The sequence below is a fragment of the Caretta caretta genome, chromosome 2 (assembly GCF_965140235.1).
Source record: "Caretta caretta isolate rCarCar2 chromosome 2, rCarCar1.hap1, whole genome shotgun sequence".
In the NCBI taxonomy this organism is placed as follows: domain Eukaryota; kingdom Metazoa; phylum Chordata; order Testudines; family Cheloniidae; genus Caretta; species Caretta caretta.
In genome coordinates, this window is record NC_134207.1 from 161,972,252 (window position 1) to 161,992,984 (window position 20,733).

Consider the following 20,733-nt stretch of genomic DNA (forward strand, 5'->3'; position numbering starts at 1 on the left):
GGCCCCGCTCTGGCTTCTGACTTGGCCAGAGGCAGGGCTTCTGGGGGAACAGGAGGGGTGGGGGGTGAGCCCTTGGGGGAAGGGGCTCAAAGGGGCTGGGGCCCCCAGCTCCCCAACTTTTGGGAAGACTCCGGAGCCCTTGGTGATGGGAGTGATAAATTTACCATTTTCACCTCTTATTTCCCACTCTATTTGTCAGTTGTCTTTCAGCATATTCGCTGAATATCACAGTAAAATCCTGTGCACTATGACATGAACATTATGGATCTGGGTCACCTTGAAGAGTTACATGGTGCTAATAACTCTAAAGCCTCTGTTCTCTGAGGTGGAGGGGATCTAACAGAAGCAGTCTACAGAGAAGGGGGTTGGGTGCCTTTACTGCACCATCCCCTGCTCTCCAAGGAAACCCTTCTGTAGGTGTTCGGCAGGAGTTTCCCTACATAAGGCTTTGTGGGTGGATGTGGGAAGCACAAAACCATTTTCTGTCTACAGCTATAGCAGCATCTCCTACTCTGCCCATGAATAAAGAAATCTGGGTGGGAGTATTTATGATGTTGTAATTAGCACGGACTCCTACTGAGTCCTCTCCTGCAAGAGCCATTCTGCCAGGGGGCTAAGGAGAACAGTAGAGCCACAAGGAGGGGTAACCATCCTTGCACAATGGCTACTGCCTGTGTGGATCTGGAGGACAAGCAGGGTGAGGTAATATCTTTTATTGGACCATTTTCTGTTGGAAAGAGAGACAAGCTTTCAAACTTATATAGAGCTCTTCTTCAGGTCTGGGAAATGTACTCAGTGTCACAGCTAAATACCAGGTGGAACAGATTGCTTAGCATAAGTACTTAACATACTTAAAGGGACCATTCAAGGTGAAGTGGCTTGTTAACACCCCTGCAGTCATAAGGGAGTAAAGAAAGTGTATGTGGGGGTTGTTAGTGGGTTATAGATTGTTGTAATAAGCCATAAATCCAGTGTCTCTCTTCAGTTCATGATTTTTAGTGTCTAGTGAAGTTATGAATTTAAGTTCCCAGGCTCGTCTTTTGAACATGTTGTGCAGGTTTCCTTTGAGTATGAGGACTGATAGGTCAGCTATAAAGTGATTGCTTTGTGAAAAGTGTGCACCCGCAAGTGATATGGTGTTTTTGTCTTTGATCATCTTCCTGTGTGAGTTCGTTCAAGAACGTAGTGATTGTCAGGTTTTGCTTTGTCCCCCACCCTTTCAGCAGCCCCTCCTTCCCAGAAGCCCCTTTTCCTAGAGAGGGAAGCCCCTTTTCCTAGAGAGGATGGTGTCCTGAAAACTGAAAGATAAACCTTCTAGAGTTCCCCCTCACACCTTCCTGTGGGCTTCTCCCCAAATGCGATCTGGCTGTCAGAATGTTAATGCCAACTACTCTCTTTCATGTACTGGATAATAACATGAAAGGACTCCATGTTTCTAAAACTAAGCTGGCCCTTTATTAAGAAAACTATTTACAGAGATGCTGTTCCTGCATCCAGCCATGTGCATACAGACTGACTTCCTGGTACCTTATCAAATTTCTTCCCCCTGCAACCTGTGCAAGAGGTTGCAACACACTGAATTAACTCCTGTTTCTATCATGTGTTATATATATGGATTAAATAATTTTTCATTTTGAAAGTAAATTTCATGCTTGGGAAAGATATGACAGCCTACGAGAAATAAATTCTCTATTTAGCCACAGAAAGGGCCAGGCTTTCCCATTGTTGTGCTTGAACCCAGCCATAAGGAGACACTTCGAGGGATTATAAAGTAGTTCAGTGTTCATTCCATTCTCAGTGTTTCTGTGGTAGGTCCCAACAACAAGGCCAGTTCTTATGAAATGGGGCACCTGTCCAGTAGAAATGAGCCTAAAGCCACTAATTCCTTTTTCCTCATAATGCTGATGCTAACAATATTTAGTCACTACTGACCTGGATCGTCTAGAGCCATCCATTTCCCTGATCTTTTTTTTTTATAAATAATATCCAAGCAAGGCTTAAAACCATGTCCTTCCCTCCCAGCATTGCCACTGAAAGTCCCTAACATCCAAAGGTGTCTTGTATCTCCGTGAGCCACCTAAAAATGGATGGAAATGGTGCTAAATGGTGCACTGAGTTCTACCACCATTGCTCTGTGGCATCCAAGGAGGGATTGGTCAATTCAAATGTTAAGATTGTAGTAAAACTGCGTTAAATGGGAGCCATTTCTTATTCTGGCCACAACCACAATCACTATCACTACAACAGATGTATGTTCTATATTCTCTACTCATTGCAGTTTTGTCAAGGGAAGGAGACATCCATCAGTTCTAGGATGACAAATACTAATGAAAAACATTACTCAAACCTTTTTAGCAGTGAGAAGCCCAACAAAACCCACTACTCAGAGTTTCCATGTGGACTTTAATAATAATTGTGGGAGCACTAATCATCTGTGCTATTTTGTCATAGCTGGAAGCTCTGCTGCTGGGAATAATCATGGTCATAAAATGCTGGTCTGTGTGTCCCAGCCATGGAGATGGAGTGTGTCTAGTGGTTACAGCAGGAAACTGGTGGTCAGGATTCCTGGGTTCAGTTCTTGGTTCTGTCAATGAATTATGCATGCAAGTCAACAAGGCCAACTTTTTCAGAAGTATCCACTAATTTTGGGTGCCGTTCATACAACTCCTGATAGTCATGGCACCCAGAATCAGTAGACTTTTTTTGTAAAATGGGCCTGAGCCTCAGCTTACTCATGTATAGACAGGGCACTTATAATAACTAACACATCTGGGTGTATCTGCACTGCACCAAAAGACCCATGGCACAGTCGGAGCTGGCCCTGGGTCAATTGACTTGCATTTGTGGGGCTCGGGCTGAGGGGCTAAAAATTGCAGTGTAGACATTCGGGCTTGGGCTGGAGCTCAGGCTCTGAACCCCACAAAAGGGAAGGGTCTCAGAGCCTGGGCTCCACTCCGAGCCCAAATGGCTACACTGCTATTTTGAGCCCCGCAGCCTGAGTCATTTGAGATGGGCTGTGAGGCCTGGTGCCGAGCCTTTTTGTTTTTTTTTACTGACGTGTAGACATGCCCCTTGAGGTAATGAGGCTTTGATAAAGTTTGTAAATCACTTTAAGAGCCTCAAATGAAAAGAGCCATCTATGTGCAAAGTATTCCATTTATTATTAATGATGAGGAAATCTACAAAAGCTGTTAAAAATCAAATGGCACCAACTGCTTAAAAAAAAAATACACAAAGCTACCACTTCGTTGTTCTTCAGATTCCCTCCTTAAAACTGTCCTCTGCCACAATGGCCACAGAACATTCAAGAACAGTTAGGCAGCTGGTGCACTGGGACTGCTACTTATGCTGATCACAATTCTCTGACTGCTACTTTGTGCTCTACCACCTTTGTTGTATTCACCTGTGGCCTGTAGTCTTATATTTAGATTGTAAACTCTTTTGGGGGCAGTGATTGTTTCTTTATGTGTTTGTGTAACACAGTGGGTTGGGGCCTGTAATACAAATAACTGGCTTTCTAATCCACATGTGGTCAGATTACTCTAGATTTCCTGATTTATTTGGCCTGTCCATGGGTGGTGCATGGAGCCCCCGTTCAGGGAGGATAGCCCCCAGCTCTGCGCCTTCCCCGTGGCCAGAGTCCCGAACCTCCCCCCACCTGAAGGGGCCCCGGCCAACTGAAGCCCCGAATCTCCCCCGCACACCTCCCTAGAGTTTCCCCAAACCCCCGCACCTGCCCTAAGAAGTCCTGGGCCAACTCCCTCTCCGGACCCAAAGCCATCCCGGGGAAAAGCGTCTCACTCTCCTCCCAAAGAAGCTTTTGATATGCTCCAGGCAGTTTCCGGGGAGTCCAGGGAGATTACTGATGAACCCAGGAAGCTGAATAGCACATACCACCTCCTCAGCCATCCAAGAACCTGCATGGGGCAAAATAAAGCAAAAACTTCCCCCCCCCCCCCAAACTCCTCAACCAGGGTTCTGGCAGCCATCCTCTGGCCTATTATACCGACCACCCATGGGTCTGTCTCTGCCTGTCAGTGTTTTTATGTTTCATTCACCTGCTGTTCTCATTTTCCCCTTGCAGTGCAGCCTCAGTAAGCTGTTAAGAAGTACAACTGAGATATAATGTAGGATATTATTGTATTTCTCCATCTATACACGTGATACACATTCTGATACTACTTCATCCACGAGGCAGAGTCTCATTAAAAATTAGAAATAGAATCATCATAACTCATTTTCATTAAATTCCTAATACTGTGTTCTTGTCCCTGGTTGTGTGATGAATTAGCTTGTGAATATGATTGTTCCATTGCACTCTAATGGAGTATGATAGCCATACTCAGATTACTTTTTTATTTCCTGCCACCTGTGCCCTTTTCCATTTTGCTACTGAAAAGGAGGCAGGAAAAGGAAGAAATTTGGGAGAAAAGAAACGGGGGGGAAATGAAAATTTTTTAAAAATGTTTTGAAAAAAACAATTTTGTAAAAATTTCTGATTTAAAAAAAAAAGGCCATTTTTTGAATTTTTTAAAAACCTCTACTAAGCACTGAATGTGGTAGGCCCTCCAAACTGGTCCATTATTTTGTAATAAAATTCAAATCTTCTAGAACAGTGTTTCCCAAACCTGGAACGCCACTTGTGCAGGGAAAGCCCATGGCGGGCTGGGCCAGTTTGTTTACCTGCCGTGTCTGCAGGTTCAGCTGATCGCGGCTCCCACTGGCCACGGTTCGCCGCTCCAGGCCAATGGGGGCTGTGGGAAGCAGCAGCCAGTACGTCCCTCGGCCTGTGCCGCTTCCTTGTGGCCCCCATTGGCCTTCAGAGGCGAACTGCGGCCAGTGGAAGCCGCGATCAGCCGAACCTGCAGACGCGGCAGATAAACAAACGGGCCCAGCGTGCCAGGGGCTTTTCCCAAGTTGGGGAAACCACTGTTCTAGAACATTTAAAGAGCACCATGTAGAAGAGTCCTGAAGCTCAGAAAATGTTCAGCTCAGAATATCTAAGTGCTTTAGTCTCAGCAATTTTTGGGAGCCTTCTCAAATCGTCAAGAAGGTTAGGCAGCAAGAGGCCTTTCAAGTGCCCTAATTGCTACCTCTGGCTTTGGACTATTAAACTTACTCTTGATCTTTTTCCACAGATTTTCTTCTTTTATTTTGTTAGCAGCAGCCATATCCTCTTTTGTATGGTGTAGTATTTGATGTTTGACTTCATATTACCATTATTACTTATATGGCAGTAGCACGTTGTGACAGAATGTGCCCCTGATCTGTGAAGTCATCAGTGATAGTGGAACAGTTTGGATACATTGTAAAATGTCTGTGGCTCAAATCTCAGCTCCTGTCATAACCATACAGCTAAGGATAGCCTAGAATTCCTCCTTACCTGTAAGGGGTTAAGAAGCTCAAATAACCTGGTTGGCACCTGACCAAAAGGACCAATGGGGAAAGAAGATACTTTCAAATCTTGTGGGGCGGCTTTCTTGGTGTGTTCTCTGTGGAAAGCAGAGAAGCATCAGGTCAAAAAACTCCTTCTCCTATAAGCCATCCTGTACAAGTCTCTGATATTACAAAAAAAGTAAATAAGGCAAGGTGCATTAGATTACCTTTTGTCTTCAACTTGTGAATTTTCCCTTTGCTAGAGGGAGGTTTATCCCGGTTTTTTGTAACTTTAAGGTTTTGCCTAGAGGGGAATCCTCTGTGTTTTGAATCTGATTACCCTGTAAAGTATTTACCCTTCTGATTTTACAGAGGTGATTCTTTTACCTTTTCTTTAAATAAAATTCTTCTTTTAAGAACCTGATTGATTTTTCTTAAGATCCAAGGGTTTGGGTCTGTGTTCACCTGTACCAATTGGTGAGGATATTATTCTCAAGCCTTCCCCAGGAAAGGGGGTATAGGGTTTGGGGGAATATTTTGGGGGAATAGGTCTCCAAGTGGTCCTTTCCCTGGTTCTTTGTCTAAATCACTTGATGGTGGCATCATACTGTTCAAGGACAAGGTGGAATTTGTGCCTTGGGAAAGTTTTTAACCTAAGCTATTAAAATAAGCATAGAGGGTCTTTCAAATAGGTCCCCACATCTGTACCCCAGAGTTCAGAGTGGGGAAGGAACCCTGACAGCTCCAATGAAATCAGTGGCAAAATTCCCACTGACTACAATGGTACCCAGATTTGTCCGTGTATCTGTGAGTGTACCTGTGCATATATGTGCAGTCACTTTCATTAGTTACAATCCCACCTTTCTGAATATGAGTTGCGTTATTTACCATACCTGCAAAGCAATTCACTCTAAGGCCCTCTAAACTGCTTTTAAGGATTATGGAGCATTTAACTATGCTCCTCTATCTATGACTGTCTCTGAATAGCTGAAAATGAGATACCAGCAAGGACTATCACCTACATTCTAAGTGGCTTCCTCCTTAATTTGTTGCTGTCAGAGAACAAGTCAAAAAGGATTATTAGGTGTGACATGGGACTGATCCATTCACTTTTAACTAAAATATGCTTAACAGAGCAAAAGGGGGAAATGGAGTATTCTAAAGACAGGGAAATTACCTCAGTAAAAGAAAGATGATTTCATAAGTACTACTGCTGAAATGGTAGAAAGTACATTATTAAAGGAATTATTCTTTTGACCTCCAAACAATTCAATCTAAGAGGCCATAAAAAGCAGATTTTAGTCAATAAGTGAATGTTATTAAGATAAATCCATAAAGAATAAAAATCATAAATAAAAATTGGGAAGGTGGCAGGGTCTGAGCACAACTACAGAATGTTTCATTTCTGCATTTTTAGCAATATCCAGACAAATATGGAACGTGCACAAAAGCTGGAATCATAAGACTGGAGGGGACAGCGAGAGGTCATCTGGTCCAGTTCCCTGCACTCATGGCATGACTAAGTATTATCAAGACCATCCTCAACAGGTGTTTGTCTGACCTGCTCTTAAAAAAATCTCTAGTGATGGAGATTCCACAGTCTCCCTAGGCAATTTATTCTAGTGCTTAACCACCCTGATAGGAAGTTTTTCCTAATGTTCAACCTAAACTGCCCTTGCTGCAATTTAAGCCCATTGTTTCTTGTCCTATCCTCAGAGGTTAAGAAAAACAATTTTTCTCCCTCCTCCTTTGTAACAACCTTTTATATACTTGAAAGCTGTTATCGTGTGTCATCCCCCTCCCCAGTCTTCTCTTCTCCAGACTAAATAAACCCAGTTTTTTCAATCTTCCATCATAGGTCATGTTTTTTAGACCTTTAATCATTTCTGTTGCTCTTCTCTGGACTTTCTCCAGTTTTTCCACATCTTTCCTGAAACATGGCATCCAGAACTGGACACAATACTTCAGTTGAGGCCTAATCAGCATGGAGTAGAGTGGAAGAATTACTTCTCCTGTCTTGCTTACAACACTCCTGCTAATACATCCCAGAATGATGTTTGCTTTTTTCTGTTTTTGTTTTTGCAACAGTGTTACACTGTTGACTCATATTTAGCTTGTGGTCCACTATGACCACCAGATCCCTTTCTTTAGTACTCCTTCCTAGGCAGTTGGCAACTGATTGTTCTTTCTAAGTGGAGTACTTTGCATTTGTCCTTATTGAATTTCATCCTATTTACTTCAGATCATTTCTCCAGTTTGTCCAGATCATTTTAAATCTTAATCCTATCCACCAAAGCACTTGCAACCCCTGCCAGCTTGGTATCCTCCACAACTTTATTGCTCTATGCCATTATCTAAATCATTGATGAAGGTATTGAACAGAACCAGACCCAGAACTGATCCTTGTTGGACCCCACTCGATATGCCCTTCCAGCTTGACTGTGAACCACTGATAACTACTCTCTGGGAATGGTTTTCCAACAAGTTATGCCCCTTCTCCCCTTTATAGTAGCTCCATCTAGGTTGTATTTCCCTAGTTTGTTTATGAGACGGTCATGCAAGACAGCCTTACTAAAATTAAGATATACCACATCTACCGCTTCCCCCCCATCCATAAGGCTTGTTACCCTGTCGGAAAAAGCTATTAGGTTGGTTTAACATGATTTGTTCTTGACAAATCTATGCTGACTGATACTTATTACCTTATTATTTTCTAGGTGTTTGCAAATTGATGTTTAATTCTTTGCTCCATTATTGTTAGGGGTACTGAAGTTAAGCTGACAGGTCTGTAATTCCCCGGGTTGTTCTTATTCCCCTTTTTATAGATTGGCACTATATTTGCCCTTTTCCAGTCCTCTGGAATGTCTCCTGTCTTCCAGGACTTTTTGAAGATAATCTCTAATGGCTCATATCTCCTCAATCAGCTGCTTGAATATTATAGGATGTATTTAATCAGGCACTGGTGACTTGAAGACTTCTAACTTGTCCAAGTAATTTTTAACTTGTTCTTTCCCTATTTTAGCCCCAGATCCTACCTCATTTTCACTGGCATCCACTGTGTTAGATGTCCAACTGCTACTAACGTTTCTGGTGAAAATTGAAACAAAAATGTCATTTAGCACTTCTGTTTCCACATTTTCTGTTATTCTCCTCCCCACAATTGAGTAATGGGCCTACCGTTTCCTTAGTCTTCCTCTTGCTTCTAATGTATTTGTGGAATGTTTGCTTGTTACCCTTTATGTCTGTAGCTGGTTTAATCTCATTTTGTCCCTTGGCCTTTCTAATTTTGTCCCTACAAGCTTGTGTTATTTGCTTATGTTTATCCTTTGTAATTTGACCTATTTGCCACTTTTTGTAGGACTCTTTGTTGAGTTTCAGGTCATTAAAGATCTCCTAGTTAAGTCAGAGTGCTCTCTTGCCATACTTCCTGTCTTTCCTACACAGTTTGCTCTTTTGCCCTTAATAATGTCTCTTTGAAAAACTGCCAACTTTCTTGAACTGTTTTTCCCCTTAGACTTGCTTCCCATGGGATCTTACCTACCAATTCCCACCATTAACAAATGTGTAAGCTTTGAAAACAGTTGAAGCAGGCTGTAAGGGTCTCAAAGTAAGAAAAGCTAGGTTCTATTTCCAATTCTGCCAATGGTGGTTGAGCAACAAACTTATGTTCAAAATGGGGAAGTTTTACTTTCCCTATCTTACTCAGCCTGTTGGATTTAAATAATTAATGCTTGTAGAATGTCTTGGGATCTGAGGGTGCAAAGCACAATAGAAGTGCAAAGTATTACAGGGTCCCATTATTAAATCCCAAGGATGGTTTGTTGCATGCATTCACAACAAACAGTTTGTTTTTCTCTGGCACGTAAGAAAGTGATAATGTAGGACTTTCTACTTCAAGTTTAGACTGAGTTTTCACTGATCAGAAGAACAGAAACTTCTCTTCTCTGCACTCGTTGGCTTTGAGCCATCTTCATGAAGCTGTTGCAGTAAACATCATCTAACAGTATGTTACAATCATATCAGCACTGTGAACCATAACTTGTTGATGAAGTTGTGGAAGTTGCCTACTAAGTATAGAATGTACACAGAGTACTCGATGTGTTAAATGTCAGTTCCCAACAGCTTGATATCCTAGAAAGAAAGTGGATAATTCATTTCCATACATTCTTTTAGAATAGTGACAGCAGAAGCAACTTCTGTTTCCAGGGGTTGCTGGATCACCTTACTGGATGGGAGAGAATTTGGGAAGTGCTGTGGCTGATAGCAATGTGCCATTTACAGTACTTCACCTGATAAGCAAGGAAATGGATTGCAAAAGTAATGCTGGTCAAATAAAATCAACCATTTCTCCCCTAAAATAGTTATACATGAGATTACTCATGCTACCAGGCCTTCCCACTCAAATTGGTGGTTCCCTTCTTATGAAACTCCAGATTCACTGCCATTCTCATCCCCTGAAACAATTGTCTTGACCCCACTGAGACCGACCACCCCTATCTTTGACATACCCATTTCACTAGAGGCTATGCTCTACTTGTGAGCTCCCTGGGCAGCTTTTGTTTCTTTTGAAATGGAGGAACATATTTTACCATGCAGGAGACTCTGGGTTCTCTCTTGAATTGAAGCAAGTTAGGGTAATATTTAATTTGATTATGAGACTTTTCTGTTTCAACATGCAGTGTTTGAATAATGTTAATCAGTACTACTGCATTCATTTACTTGAAGGGCGTTTGTCATAAATATAAAGGGAAGGGTAAACACCTTTAAAATCCCTCCTGGCCAGAGGAAAAACCCTTTCACCTGTAAAGGGTTAAGAAGCTAGGATAACCTCTCTGGCACCTGACCACAATGACCAATGAGGAGACAAGATACTTTCAAAGCTGGAGTGGGGGGAGAAACAAAGGGTTTGTGTCTGTCTGGGTGATGCTTTTGCCAGGGACAGAACAGGAATGGAGTCTTAGAACTTAGTAAATAATCTAGCTAGATACGCGTTAGATTCTGTTTGTTTAAATGGCTGAGAAAATAAGCTGTGCTGAATGGAATGGATATTCCTGTCTTTGTGTAACTTAAGGTTTTGCCTAGAGGGATTCTCTGTGTTTTGAATCTAATTAGCCTGTAAGGTATTTACCATCCTGATTTTACACAGGTGATTCTTTTTACTTTTTCTTCTATTAAAATTCTTCTTTTAAGAAACTGAATGCTTTTTCATTGTTCTTAAGATCCAAGGGTTTGGGTCTGTGGTCACCTATGCAAATTGATGAGGACTTTTATCAAACCTTCCCCAGGAAGGGGGGTGCAATGTTTTGGTGAGGATTTTGGGGGGAAAGACATTTCCAAATGGGCTCTTTCCTAATAAAATAAAACCAGTTAGACATTTGGACTTTCACTGCCACCACCAAGGGCAAAAGGTAAAATAGTTTGTACCTTGGGGAAGTTTTAACCTAAGCTGGTAAAAGTAAGCTTAGGAGGTTTTCATGGAGGTCCCCACATCTGTATCCTGGAGTTCAGAGTGGGGAAGGAACCTTGACAGCGTTTATTCTTTGTTTCTCTCTTTCAGAGAAGATGGAAGAACACCAGTATAAGAAGACATCCCTAGGTAAGTCACAATGTGTAAATAGTACTGCTGAGAGCATAACGTGGGCTTAGTTGTGCTATCATACAGCACAACAGCACATATATCACATAGGTGGACCTCTGAGCCTTGCATGGGTCACAGGCCTATGAAGTTCTCAGTGGCGGATCAGACCCAAAGTGTGACCAAATTATTTAAGTCTCAACATATATTAAGCATATTTCTACCAACTGGGATCACTGTAGATTTGATGTCTTCCATAAGTAGGGTGACCAGATAGCAACTGTGAAATAACGGGAAGGAGGAGGGGGGTAATAGGTGCCTATATAAGAAAAAGTCCCCAAAAACGGGACTGTCCCTATAAAAACAGGACATCTGGTCACCCTACCCATAAGACTAGTGGCTGATGTTGGTTGGCCAGGAGAACCTCATAAGGATCTACCATCTATTGTCTAAGCTTTGATGTTTACTAAAAAGGGCTAGTGAAGACCAGTAGACTGTAAGAGAGAGAGCCACTTCTCACTACACTACATTGATTTCAGTGGGAGTTAGGCACTTAAGTACCTTTGAAAATCCCACCCTCAGTGTCTTAGGAAAGGTCACTGATTGCCACTGGAAAGGCCTGAGGCTCTCTGAATCTTAGGGAAGCGAGGACCTGTTATCCGCTGAGTTGCTGTTAAACTGCCATCATGGCTCATCACGTACTTTTTTTCTCTCAGACATCACTTCTAACCTTGATAAGGACATCTGCCTCATGAGTCCAGGTGCAGTGACCTTTAGAAACAAAGTAAAGCCTGCTGACTTGTCTGCCAGCCAACTTGGAAGAAATGTTTTTCAGAACCAAAACATAGTTCCTTCCCTATTTGGGTGACATGGGGATCAGCTGATTTCACAGAAGAAAATCTATACTAACCAACTGAATTGAGATAGTAGTCCATTTATTATCAATTAGATGGCAATCTCTTTGGGGAAGGGACATTTTCTTACAATGTCTTTGTACAACACTGTCACAGGATGGTCCCCTGCGAGTCCTTTCCAGCCTCAATCATAGACCACAACCACTCCAGGTCTTCTTAACCACCACTCTGCTTTATTATATGTTATATTTAGAGTCAGTAGCCAGCTTCCCCAATTACTTCTGGGGGAAGGGTACAGTTCTACATCCATCTGCCTTCCTTCAAGTTCCCAATTCTTCCCCGTAGCACGTCCTTCCTGTTTGCTTATGTAGTCCCAGCTGCTGAGGGGTTAGTTTCACACAACTAGTCCCTCAGCAATATCTCTACTCTGTTAATTGGCATCCTTTGCCAACTGCCTATCTTTCAATCAGGCTCCGTTTCATGTATACTGGTGGTGATTTGAGTGACAGGGTGCTGAGTTAGCTCCTACGTCAGCATACCCTGTTCCAAGTACCTAATGCAGTGGAGCTCTGATCCTGCTTGGGGTCTCTGGGTGCTGCTGCAATACACAGGAATTTCTTTCCCCACCCAGTGGGCATGGCGATGTAAACTCATTTGCCTGGGCTGGTTTTGGAGAACTTGAAGAAATCAAATTAAATTGCAAGAAATCCCCATTCACTCCTTTTAATTGTTTTTTAAAAGTTCTTTTATGCTTTTAGTTTATTTACACTTAAAGTGGAAACGCCCAAAATGATCATTACCATTATGACAAATTCTAAAGCTTTTTCAAAGACAGATTTTACTCATTAAAGACAGGAAGACAGAATTGCTCTTTGGCTTTGTGACGGGGGACACTCACCTCTCTTGAATGCCTCCTGTTGGTTGGGTGTGAACCTTCACTCTCTCTCTGTCTGGTCCCAGCTCCCCCTGTAGGCTGTTAACCTCATCAAGTAGGTCTTCAGTGGCCCAAACCTTCTGCCAAATCACACAGCCTAAAATGCCTGAACAAGCCCTTGTTGGCACCTGTGGCCTTGTCTCTGGTCTCAGTCCTCAGTTCCTTCTGGGCCTGTCCCTGCCTTGTTATAGAGCAGCACCTCCAGGGCTTTCTGCCTGGAGACTCTTTGCCTTTAGCTGTTCTGTGGTGTCCCAGCTCTCCAGACAGGTCACTATTTAACTTCAGTCCCCTTCCGGGGACAGAGGGGCAGGTAACAAAGTTAAATGAAGGGTTGGCTCTCTCCAGGATCTTCAGCCCCATTTCCAGGCCTGTTTAAATTCTAGCCCCTTTCTTGGGCTTTTAGTACTGAGTCTTTTCTCCTCCTTGGAGCTTTGGCCACTTCGCCAGTAGGGGGACCCAGGCCTGCGCACCACCCAGGGACCCTACAAATAGCATTCACATGCCAGTTCCTTTAATAGCTGTTGCTGCTATTCCCTGGGCCACTTCCCACTTGGTCCCATCACCTTCTTTGGGTCTCCATCTGTACCCTGCTTGAGCAGGGTATCTCCCAGGCCACCTTGTCTGGAGAGTCTCACAGCCTTCCCAGCCCTTCCTGACCCTTCTGGTCTCAACCAGCAACTGACCTGCTCAGATCCTGCTGCTCCTTTTATCGGAGCCTGCTGTGCTCTGATTGGCTGATTCTCTACAGCCTTTCTAGGCAGGCCTGGAGAACCATCTTCACTTCTCCTTTCCTGGGGGAGGGTGGTAGAACTGTGAGGCCTCCAGAAGGGGACCTCAAAGGGCCTGGTACACCCTGCCACAGGCTTTTAGAAAAACGTCATTTGCCGCTCTGTAATTTTATGTGAATTATTTAGATGGCCATTGTATTTTATAATCACAGATTTTAACATCAATAGGCTGGATCAATCCCAGTTTATACCACCTTTTAAGCCCCTGTAAAGGCTCCTCTGCTAAAGCTGCTGTAGACCCTCTGGTGTAACCATTTAAGTCGTCCATTCATGACACACTCTCTTTCTTTCCCAAGAAGGGCAGGCAGCTGAGAATTTAAGCATCTCTGGAGATCAAAGGTTGGTGCCCATGAAGGGTGATTTGGAGTAGAGGTCTCTTTGGGATTGTGCCATATTTCTTTTGTTGTTGGCCCATAGCAAAGTCCCCAGTGGTTTCTGTGAGTTTAACAGTATCAGTCCTTAGATTGAATTTGTTCAGAAAGAGCTGAGCAATGGCATTAGCATCACTTTCCAGCGCATCAGTAAAACATATAATTCAGAAAAAGATTTACAAACATTAGATTTGCAGTGTATAAAGTTCTTAGTATTGCTCACTATGGTTACGATCTGATTAAGCACTTCTCCACCTGTGTACATTTCTGCATGAGAGTAACCCTGTTGATGTCAATGGGATTGAATCGCATGCATAGAGTTTGGAGGATTAGGGCCTTTGTGCTCATTACGAGCCAGTGATGGTTCCATTTTGTGGACATATATTGTCTTAGAACATTGTCTCCTACTGTGTGTACTTTGTCATGAATCCTGTTGGAGGCTTCTGGGACTTTGTAAGAAACATTAATGTTTCTGTCAATTAAAACTTGTTAAAACGCACCTGTCAACAAATAAGAATTTTGCCAAAATTATATCATGGTTGCAACTGCAGTTTAGAGATGTTTCACGTGTTTTATTTAACATTCCCTTTGGTTCTCTGTAGTCCTCTTGTTCAATTTCAGAAGCTAAGGCAATGGCTTGCTTTGCTTGACCTTGAGACTGTGTTTATAAAAGCCCAATAAAAGTACTTTTCCAGACTTTTATTTATTTATTTACCTTACAGGGAGTTTATTTCCTATAGTATAGAGACATTTCAGGAGCAAGAGAAAATGTCAAAATGTTTTAGATACCATATGTAGCATTATGAACCCCCTTTCAGGCTGGCTGCCAAAGCTGTTGCTTGCTTTCCTAAAAGCTAGGCAAGGCTCTGTCATTCTTTTCTGCTTCAGTCCAAATGAATTGATACTGGAAATGTCATTTTCTTTGTGTTCCTCTTGCATCCCTTTTTATTTATGTATGTGATGCCATTTGGGTTGCTAAGGTATCTTTCATTCCTGCAACATATTGGGTTATATTAATCTCCGGTCTAGCTCCAGTGCTGTCAATGGATTGCATCAGAAATGAATTTGACCCATTCTATTTCTTTTTGTAACTGACAGGACAATAGCTGACTCTAGGGATGTGTTTCAAATGCAAACAGAAAGAAAATGAACCAACGTGACTTGGTCATGCAGATTGCTGAGCTCCTGCTTCAATGAGATAGGTGGGTGCTCAGCACCTCTTATGCATTACTCTTCCCCTTACAGAATTGGTCCAAAGGTGCTTGTGGCATAGCATCCTCATTAGCATGTGTTTTTTTTAGCAAGGATTATTTGCCATCTACTTCCTTCCAATTTTGTAAATAGTGTGATTGATCTGCTAACTATAACTCCCATCAGCCCCCTCCCCACTGCACTTCTCTTCCCTGTCCAGGAAAGGGGAAGGATCCTGGATCAAGAAGTGACTACTGGCTCACTCTATTTGGAAGCAGCAGCTGCATGGCAAGCCAGGAGCTGCAGAGAAGCTGGGTGGAGGAACTGTGGACAAAGCTGCATGTGAAACAGTTTCTGACTGCTGGATGTTATAGCTCTGTGCAAGGCTGTGTGGGACTTGGTGGGGGTGAGGGAAGGAATGCTGCAGTTGCTGAGCAGGGAGCCAGCACAGAGGGGCCCAAAGAGAAACACTAACTGAACCTGATATGCAATCTCTTTCTTGCTTGAAATAGAGACTGAACTGGAGAGGGCACCCCAGGCAGTAGGCCTGAAAAGCCTTGACTCTCAACTGGACTGCCCCCAGGGACCCAAACAGAAACCACTATTGCTTGACCTGTAACTGTTTAAGCCTCTGTACCAAGGGTATTTTCAATCTTTCCCCTTTCCTGTAACTCCTGTTAGAATACTCTTTCACGTAACCATATGTCTGAGTGGTTATTGGGACCTATCAAGGGTCCCAATATGCCTACAAGGCCTCGTTGCTGAAGCACCTGCAGTGAGTGCATCCAAGTCAGGGTACAGCCAGCATGCTACTGGATACCTTAGAAGTTTGGTATATTCCAGAACTGAGCAGCCCCAGTAATTACTAATACCCTGTTTCCTTGCAACGTTTCCTATGCAAGAGACTGGCTCTGTGGAGGAATCTATGGGTTAATTTCTTTTGAAACAAGCTACTATGTACATTTACCATTGTAGCAGCCCGTGTCCATAATGTGCTAGTGGTGGATCACAGTGTAAAGTGTCATGTAATCACACCCACTCTCACACTCACACACACGGAACAGATGACAGATAGTATCTGTGAGACTGATGGAAAATTTTTTGCACAGAGTTTCCTCTAATAGTCTTGCCTACATTTTTCACTGTTGCCTTGTTTAGATTATTTTTGTTCCACCTGAATCTCTTCCTGTTAAAATCAGTGAGAGTTCTGTCATTCACTTGAATGGGAACAGAATCCAGCCTTACACTGGCTCTTTAACAGGCAGCATTTCTTTCCTTTCCTGGCAGTGGATAAAGTGCTTTCAGTGAATATGCTATACTGTAATTAGATTTTTCAGAATGCTTTTGGAAATGTTCCATCTCAGAAATTGATGGCTAAGATGGAGTCATGGTAGAAGGTAAAATAGGATTCTGGGTGGAAAAACGGCCCCAATAAAGAGTTGTCATGGATGCAAACTTTATTGGTTGGAAAGGGGTTCTTAGTGGACTGCCTCAGGAGTCATTTTTTCCAATACTACTTTTGTTGTATGCTTCCATAGTTAAGATTGTAAGCACTTCCATTGTAGTCCCACATGTTCAGTTGCTTGCAAGTTTCTGATTTGTCCATCTTTGGGGCTGAAATAAAGTAGACTTGAAGATCAAGATTTTCAGAAGTGCCTAGTGATTTTGGGTGTCCCATTTGAAGATATCTTACAGTTGCCTGATTTTCAGAAAGCGTTGAGCACCTGCTCTTTGAAAATAATGCCCCTTTATGGTGTTTCAAGTTGAGAATCCAAAAATTTATGCACCCAGAATCATTAGGCATTGTCAAATCTTGGCCCAATTGGTCTCTGCTGAAAGGTGAATGATTTCTTTGTGGAATGTTTAAATAAAAATAGTGAAGACGTTTTCAATGCCAGGAAAGTTTGTGTTTTTTTAAATGTACTTTTCCAATTATTAAAAAATATTTTGACCTTGTTTGAACAGCTCTCGAGCTGCCATGGTCGGGGTTTAAAAGTGGAAATTTGGCCGGGAAAGGGCATTCATGTCACTGAGAATCAGTGCATAGGTTTGTACTGGAGGATTTTTAATTTAACTGAACTATGAGAATTTGGAAATTGTATACGGACCACGTGTAGCAAAAAATTTCTCAATAAAGCTTAAGTGCACAGGTACAGAAAAAGCAGACCCTTTTCCCCATAAACTTTCAAAATCTCAATAACACTTCCAAGTTTTCTGAACCCATGCTATAGCAGCTCAAAAATAGAATTTTTTTTTTGTGAAGAATTCATCCCCCTTTTTCATTAACATTCAACGTCGATAAAAAATTTAGTTGAAAAATGGAAAGTCTGAAAACTTCAGCCAGCTGTAGCAATAAATCAGCTTCACAGTCAACTCGCTAGTTACATATACAGTATTATTAAACCCATAGGCAGAACAGGTAGGACTTAAGCATGTATTCAAGTGTAGAGCTGTTTGAAATTTTTTGTTTAACACATTGTTAATTTTTTGCTTTCTTTCAAAAAAAATTTATGGAAGTTTTTTTTATTTCTTTGGACATTGTCCAGTTTTTCAATGAAAAAAAAATCAGTGTTGAAAAACCAGGAATTTTTTTGTTAAAACAGCAAAATTTTCTCATACACAAATGTCTAAAAAACTGAAAATATTTACCTTCTGAATATTTTTTGTGGGAAATATTTTCCATTTTCAGACTAGTTCTACTTGAGTTTTACTGAATGTGGGCTAAGATATCTGATGGCACTAAACTTGGCTTCTTTTTCTTTTTAGCTATGGACCCAGTTTTGTAGGAGTGATATATTTCCTTCCTTCCTTCCCATTGTGGATCATGACTCCTGTTTCTGGGAAAGGGTTTCTCTTTCACTCTGGAAAAACTTCTTTAAATACCCACATAATTATTTTCTCTTAACCGGAAATATTTTTGGGTAGGAGAGGAAGGGAATTATTTCAAAACATGCATCTACAAGGTCAGATTGTATTCCTGCCTCACTGCAATTTGCACAGAGACCGTTGCAGTCCTAGGGGACACACAAACTAGCAGCCACAGAGGCACTATCTTCTCCGAAAGGGACAAAGAACCCCTTTTCACACCTGCCAGGAGCACAATGACATCCAGGACTTCTGTTGGGGGAGAGCAAAACCTCCCCACACAACCGGCCCTTCCCCAAAAGAAGTTATTACCTCACTTTCTACAACTGGACAAGATATGCACAGAGTACTACAGACCAATGAGTAAAAGGGAACGTTCAGTGAAACATATTTAACATTTATAAGCTATGTTTGCTAGCTGGAAATAGAACCCAAGGCTCCTGATTGCCGTGTCCCATCAACAAAGCTACCTCTGAACACACATATGGATAGAGTCATAGAAGATTAGGGTTGGAAGAGACCTCAGGAGGTCATCTAGTCCAACCCCCTGCTCAAAGCAGAACTAACCCCAACTAAATCATCCCAGCCAGGGCTTTGTCAAGCCGGGCCTTAAAAACCATTAAGGATGGAGATTTCACCACCTCCCTAGGTAACCCATTCCAGTGCTTCACCACCCTCCTAGTGAAATAGTTTTTCCTAATATCCAACCTAGACCTCCCCCCACTGCAACTTGAGACCATTGCTCCTTGTTCTGTCATCTGCCACCACTGAGAACAGCCTAGCTCCATCCTCTTTGGAACCCACCTTCAGGTAGTTGAAGGGTGCTATCAAATCCCCCTCACTCTTCTTTTCTGCAGATTAATTAAGCCCAGTTGTCTCAGCCTCTCCTCCTAAGTCATGTGTCCTAGCCCCTAATTACCTAGTTCTGGTAATAATGGTGTGTGTCAGGGGCGGTAATGTCATATGTTCTGGAAATTCTATAACTGGAGAAAACATTGGGGGAAAAAGTCTCTAAAAGACTTGGCTAGAAGTGCAAGAAATTTCCATGACTGCTGAAGACAGTAAACAAGTCTAGATGTAAGAGACTAAGAGGTATGGCATAAGGCATAAACATAAATAAATATATACATATGTATACAGGGAGAAGGATATTTTAAGCGTTGCCATTTTTGCACGTGTCTGTAGCGTGGCAAATTGTCAGCCTGGATTCTTTTTTATTCCCCTGGGTGAGGAGGGAGGAAATAAGCTTCTAGATTCTCAGTTGGTGTAAATCAGAGTAGCTCCATTACTCAGGTGACAACAACCTGAAGTACCTCATAGCAAATAGCTTAAAAAGTGAGGTCAATTTCCACCTCTTGTAGCAAGGAGCATTTATTTATTATTTATTTATGGAGAATACATCTGAGTGCTGACCACTGATCCAAAACTGTTTTGGCTCTTCTAGTTGCTGGCCAGGTCAGGTATTTCAGTATCTGTCCCTTTCCAATCCCTATACATGTTATAATTCTGACCAATTCAGGGGACCTGACAATCCCAAAGCACAATGAGTTGAACCCTCCCATAACTATTCTATCTAAGCCAGTAGGAATACTGTTAGGCTCATTTTATCTAGAAGTCAATCATACAACAGTGGTAATTAATTTAAGGAGATAAGTGCTTGTTCTCGGCAGTAGCACTGGGACCATCTGAGATTTGCCTAATATTCAGCCTGCATATTCCCATATATATTTGGCACACTCTTTAAAAAGTTCCCTGCATATTTGCTCACAGCACTTTTTTTTAAAGGCCTACACCCAGATTTTTAAAGTTATCGATCTTTTGCAGTGCTCAGTACTTAGGTGCCTAATAAGCATTGACTGACAATGGGATCTTGGCTTCCAAATGCCTAAATCCCTTTTGAAAAAGAAATTTAGGCTCCTAAATCAGTAACACAGAGCATCACAATGCATAAATACCTTTAAAAATCTGGGTCTTAGGGTCTTGTGAAAGGGAAGACACAAAAGACAAAGACAGGAGTGAGGACAGAGATTAAACAGAAATATAAGGAGATGAGATCCTAAAAGCCCACATGGTGATGTTTGGATGGAATTCTACAAGTTCATGCTGAATTTTAAGGAACAAACCTACTTAATCAGCTGATATAGCGAATGATAGGAACTCTTGGAGCCAGCTGGGAATTCAATCACTTCTCCCTTCCTGTTGCTGCCTCTGCCTGTGACTAACATTTGCAGCTCATCTTTGTATTTTTTAAGAATCAGATGGTGCTGCTGACTGAGTTCCAGGAGATGGGGATGCAGGCTAGATTGAAGCTGGAAGTTATTTCTTGGCTATTATGGGGGGTTTATTTTTGGTTCTTTCACCTCTGAGCTGCAGTTACAGTTTATAGGTTTTGGAGGGGGACAGAAGAGAGACAAAGATGGCCCTGAACTCCAGAGTTCAGATTCAGATCCTGACTTCCCCCAAAGCTTTGGGTACTTTGATTTTGCCTATGATACATGCAAGGGACAGCTGCAGAGTTTTAGATCTGGATCAGGAATTGAACTTCCCCAAAATGCAGAGGCATTTAGAGAGAGGATCAAACCAAAAGCCCAGATCCAGAGCGAAGATAGGGGAAGGTGACTGACAGGGTAAAATGGAAAGGGAAGCAAAGAGAGGAGATGGGGACGGGATGACAATTCTTTTTTCATGTTTCAGAGTAACAACCGTGTTAGTCTGTATTCGCAAAAAGAAAAGGAGTACTTGTGGCACCTTAGAGACTAATCAATTTATTTGAGCATGA

General features: G+C 42.2%; 1 long non-coding RNA gene across 1 annotated transcript; it reads left to right on the forward strand.

The window, feature by feature from the left end:
* Positions 1 to 475: 475 nt before the first annotated feature.
* On the forward strand, positions 476 to 15,198 carry LOC142070844 (uncharacterized). Its single transcript, XR_012666766.1, has 3 exons — positions 476 to 702; positions 10,934 to 10,972; positions 14,997 to 15,198. It is a non-coding gene; the product is annotated as an uncharacterized LOC142070844 (long non-coding RNA).
* The last annotated feature ends 5,535 nt before the right edge of the window (positions 15,199 to 20,733 follow it).